The sequence below is a fragment of the Zea mays genome, chromosome 1 (assembly GCF_902167145.1).
Source record: "Zea mays cultivar B73 chromosome 1, Zm-B73-REFERENCE-NAM-5.0, whole genome shotgun sequence".
Lineage (NCBI taxonomy): Eukaryota > Viridiplantae > Streptophyta > Magnoliopsida > Poales > Poaceae > Zea > Zea mays.
The window spans coordinates 114,422,613-114,428,400 of NC_050096.1; positions in this window are offsets into that span (position 1 = coordinate 114,422,613).

Sequence of the window (5,788 nt, forward strand, 5' to 3'; positions counted from 1 at the left end):
TATTGCCCTTGAGGATGCTGATTGTATGACGAAGTTGGAACTGATGTGGGTGGTTGAGGTCAGGCCCATCTGGCCGGAGAATGACTTGTTGAGGCAACTGAAGCTAAAGGTTGTTGAATTGGCTGTTGGTTGTGTACATACTCTGGATGGGGAGTAATACGAAGTAGTATGAAGAACCTGCTTTGTCTGGTTCTATCTTGCTTCGGCTTTAGCTATTTCTTTCTGCTTTTGAATTGTGACTTGGAAAGTTCTTGTTGTGTGCCCCTTATCCTCTCCACAGAATAGGCATAATAGCCTTCTAGGCTGAGAGTTGTATCTTCCTTCGAAGCTTCTTCCTCCTCTGCCTCTTAGGGCTGGCAGTCTGAAGGAATTCAGGTGTGTCCCTATTGATTAGGAGTGGCTCTACTGCCCTTGAGTATGGTTCTTCTTGTCTTCACTTTGGCCTGGGTTGTGGATTGTTCTGACATGCCTTAGATGAAATCTTCCTCCGAAGCCCCTTGTCATCTTAGAGTATCTGTAAGCCTCCTCTCTTCTTTGTCGACCCTAATATACTCATCCGTTTTTTGGAGGAGTTTCTCGAGAGTATGAGGGGGCTTCCTGGCAAAATACTGCGTCGTTGGACCTGGCCGAAGCCCCTTGATCATTGCTTCAATGAAAATTTCATTCGGCATTGTTGGTGCTTGGGCTTTAAGTCGCAAAAATCTTCGAACGTAAGCCTGCAAGTACTCCTCATGATCTTGTGTGCATTGGAACAAAGCCTAAGCGGTTACCGGCTTTGTCTGAAACCCCTGGAAACTTGTGATCAACATGTCCTTCAAGATGTGATTGTTCCTGGCCTAAGAGAGGAGTATCAAATCTGAGCAACACTCCTGACCGCCATGACGAAGGACTTGGCCATGACAGCTGTATTACCACCATAAGACAATATGGTTGCTTCGCAGCTCATAAGAAACTGCTTTGGGTCAGAGTGGCCATCGTACATGGGCAATTGAGGTGGCTTGTACGATGGTGGCCATGGTACCGCCTGCAGCTCTATAGCTAAAGGAGATGCATCATCAAAAGCAATATTGTCATAGTTAAAATATTTATACCACATGTCTTCATGGTTGGGGCCTTCCTGCTGAAGGTCTTTTTGGAGTTGCCGATACTCTTGGTGTTCAGTATCACGTACGATGTGTCGCATCTCTTTAGCTGCTTCGTCAATCTTCTTTTGCAACTCAGACAACCAAAGCATTTCCCCCCTTTTTCCACTTGTTGATGTATGGCTTCAAGGTTTCTGATCTCTTGGTCCAGCTCCTCATCTTGTGGTGCCTTCCTTTTCTGGCTTCAGGCTTCTCTTAAGAGGATTCTGTCTTGGTTTGTATCTAGAGGAACAAGAACAACCCCTGGCACCATTGTTTTCTTCGGCGGCATGACGAAGGTGGTCGTTGGTGAGTTCATCGGAGGTGGGCGCCAATGTTGGTTACTTGTTCTCAATTTCTATACACAGTTGAAGACAAGGCAACACAGTTGAAAGGGAAATGTGCCCTTGGACAATTTCTATAAGTATTTTGGTGATTAGATGCCCAACACATTATTTGAGTACTAATGTGCAAAATGTGTGAAAGGTGCAAATCAAAGTAAAAGGTATGTTTCTAGACTTGGTATATTGTTTTATGTACTAACATGGTTATCCAAGTGCTAGAAACAGTAACAAAAGAAGAAGAGAAGAAAAGGGAAAAAAGTTGGCTGTGTATAACCAACACCAGTTCAGTATAGCCAACAAAGTGTCCAGTGCGCCAGGCTGGTCCTCGGTGAACTCGCTACTCTCGGGATTTGACGGCGGCGTATGGCTAAAAATCACCGGACTGTCCGGTGAACCAACTGTCACCAGCGCAACGGTCGGTCGCGCAATCTTCGCGCGACACGTGGACTACTCCAACAGTCAGCTGGTGCACCGGACAGTGTCCGGTGCGCCAATCAGCCCAGAGGAGCAACGATCGGATATGCCAAATTTGGAAGGAGATCCCGCACCGGACCGTCTACAAGACCTGTCCGGTGGCGCACCAGACTGTCCGGTGCGCCACTCGACAGAAGGCAAGTATCCTTCCTTGTTGGCCTCCAACGGCCCCTAACTGCCTTGGGGCTATAAAAGGGACCCCTAGGCGCATGGAGGAACTACCCAAGCATTCTCTAAGTATTCTTAAGCATCCAGACTCCGCTCTCACGCATTCGCTTCGTTGTGTTAGTGATTTGGGCTCCATTCGAGTTGTGCACTCCCTGAGTTGTCATTTGAGCTCAAGTCTTCACTTGTGTGCGTGGGTGTGCTACATATTTGGGTCTTGTGTGTGTTGTTATTCCCAACCTTACTCTGTGCTTTCTTTGTGATCTCATTTGTAAGGGCGAGAGACTCCAAATTGTAGAGATTCCTCGCAAACGGGAAAAAGACTATAAGGAAGAAAGTTGTGGTATTCAAGTTGATCATTGGATCGCTTGAAAGGGGTTGAGTGCAACCCTCGTCCATTGGGACGCCACAACATGGAAGTAGGCAAGTGTTACTTGGCCGAACCACAGGATAAAAATCGCGTGTTTCTTGTGTTGTCTTCTCTGTGATTGTTTTATCCACAAGAACTCGCTTCGAAACTACTTAGTTGCGCTAACACTTTAATAACTAAGTTTTGTGGCTATTTAGTGTTTGATTTTACAGGATCACCTATTCGCCCCCTCTAGATTCTCTCAATTGGTATCAGAGACGTACTCTTCATCTAAGGGACTAACCGCCCGAAGAGATGGAGCCTAAGGGAAAGGGGATGGTGGTCAACGACAAGGAAAAGGAGTCCGTCCTCAACGAGCCAAGAGACGATAAGCCTACTGACTCAGGCTCGAGTCAAAAGAAGAGAGAAGGGAAGAAGAAGAGGCGCATCAAGAAGATCATCTACTACCACAGCGATGCCTCATCTTCTTCACCACACGACGACGACTCTTCAAAAAGGAAAACAGTCAATCAAAACTATTCATTTGATTACTCTCATATTCCATTTAATTCAAATGCTCATTTGCTATCAATTCCACTTGGGAAACCTCCACACTTTGATGGAGAAGACTACTCTTTCTGGAGTCATAAAATGCATAGTCATTTATTTTCTCTCCATCCTAGTATCTGGGAGATTGTTGAAAACGGAATGCACTTTGATAGTACTGACAATTCCGTATTCATAAATGAGCAAATTCATAAAAATGCACAAGCTACTACGGTACTGCTAGCTTCAATTTGCAGGGATGAATATAATAAGGTGAGTGGCTTAGACAATGCCAAGCAAATCTAGGACACCCTCAAGATATCACATGAGGGAAACGACACCACCATGATTACCAAAATGGAGCTGGTAGAAGGCGAACTGGGGAGATTTGCGATGATCAGGGGAGAGGAGCCAACTCAGACCTACAACAGGCTCAAGACTCTCATCAACAAGATCCGAAGCTATGGAAGCACAAGATAGACGGATCATGATGTCGTACGACTCATGCTAAGGTCATTTACTGTAATTGACCCCCATCTTGTCAATCTTATTCGTGAAAACCCCAGGTACACCAAGATGACGCCCGAGGAGATACTCGGAAAATTTGTGAGCGGGCGCATGATGGTAAAGAAGGCACGATACGTGGATGATGCCTTGAATGGTCCACTACCCATCTACGAGCCGCAGCCCGTTGCTCTCAAAGCAACAAGCAGCAAGGAGGCGCTACCAAGCAAGGTAGCTCAAGTGGAAGCTGCCGGACTCAATGAAGATGAGATGGCGCTTATCATCAAGCGCTTCAAGACCGCGCTCAAAGTAAAACAAGGGGAAAGCGCTCCTGCTTCAAATGCGGTAAGACTGGTCATTTTATAGCTCAATGCCCCGATAATGACTAGGAACAAGAAAAGTATGGGAAGAGGGAGAAGAAGAAGGTTTACAAGAAGGCGAAGGGCGAGGCACACCTTAGAAAAGAATGGGATTCGGACTGCTCTTCATCTGACTTCGACGATGAAGGACTGGCAGCCTCGGCCTTCAACAAGTCTTCACTCTTCCCTAACGAACGCCATACATGTCTTATGGCCAAGGAGAAAAAGGTACGTGTTCGGGACACACCCAAGTACACTTCATCTAGTGAAGAAGAATCATCTGATGATGAAGTAGATTACTCTAGTCTATTTAAAGGTTTAGATAGAGCCAAAGTAGAGAAAATTAATGAATTAATTGTTGCTCTAAATGAAAAAAGATAGACTGCTAGAAAAATAAGAGGACATCTTGTATGAGGAACATGGCAAATTTGTTAGTGTACAAAAGTATCTTGCTTTAGAAACTAAGAGAAATGAAATGCTATCTTCTGAGTTATCTGCTTGCCATGAATCTATATCTAGTTTAAAGAATTTAAATGATGATTTAAATGCTAAGCTAGAGGAAGTTAGTGAAATAAATTCGTGTGTAGAGCATGTTAGTATTTGTAATAGATGTAAGGACTTTGATGTTGATGCATGTAATGAACATCTTATTTCTATTACTAAGTTGAATGATGAAGTGGCAAGTCTTAATGCTCAACTTAAGACTTGCAAAAGTGATTTTGATAAATTAAAGTTTGCTAGGGATGCCTACACTGTTGGTAGACACCCCTCAATTAAGGATGGACTTGGTTTTCAAAGGGAAACCAAGAACTTAACAAGCCAAAAGGCTCCCATTCTCACCAAGGAGAAAGGGAAGGCCCCCATGGCTAGTAGTCCTCAAAGAAACCATGCTTTTATTTATGATAGGAAAATTGCTAGTCATCTTCATCATAATAAGAGTCATGTTCATGTTGCTTATAATGATTCACATGTTATGTTTGCCTCTAGCTATACTTTTGTGCATGGTAGAAATAGGCCTAGGAAAAATCATATGGTGCATCATGTGCCTAGGAAAATATGCAATGAACCCACTACTATTTTTCATGCTTGCAACACTTCTTTTGTTCTTTCATATAAGAATGCAAAGGTAGTTGCTAGGAAGTTGGGATCTAAATGCAAGGGAGAAAAAACTTGCATTTGGGTTCCAAAAGTTATTGTGACTAACCTTGTAGGACCCAACAAGAGTTAGGTACCTAAAACCCAAGCGTAAATTGCCTTGCAGGTTTATGCATCCGGGGGCTCAAGCTGGATCATCGACAGCGGATGCACAAACCACATGACAGGGGAGAAGAAGATGTTCACCTCCTACGTCAAGAACACGGATTCCCAGGATACGATCATCTTTGGAGATGGGAACCAAGGCAAGGTCAAAGGCTTGGGCAAGATAGCCATCACCAACAAGCACTCCATATTGAATGTATTTCTAGTAGAGTCGCTTGGTTACAACCTTCTGTCTGTAAGTCAATTGTGTCACATGGGTTACAATTGTCTTTTTACAAACGTTTATGTGTCTGACTTTAGAAGGAGTGATGGTTCATTAGCTTTTAAGGGTGTATTAGACGACAAACTCTACTTAGTTTATTTTTTGAAAGAGGAGGCCGATCTAGATGCATGCTTAATAGCTAAGACTAGTATGGGCTGGCTGTGGCATCGCCGTCTAGCACATGTTGGGATGAAAAACCTTCATAAACTTCTAAAGGGAGAACATGTGTTAGGACTAACCAATGTTTGTTTCGAGAAAGATAGGCCTTGTGCAGCATGTCAGGCAGGGAAACAAGTGAGAAGCACTCATCATAGCAAGAATGTGATGACAACATCAAGACCATTGGAGCTTCTTCACATGGACCTCTTCGGACCCATTGCCTACCTTAGCATCGGGGGAAGTAA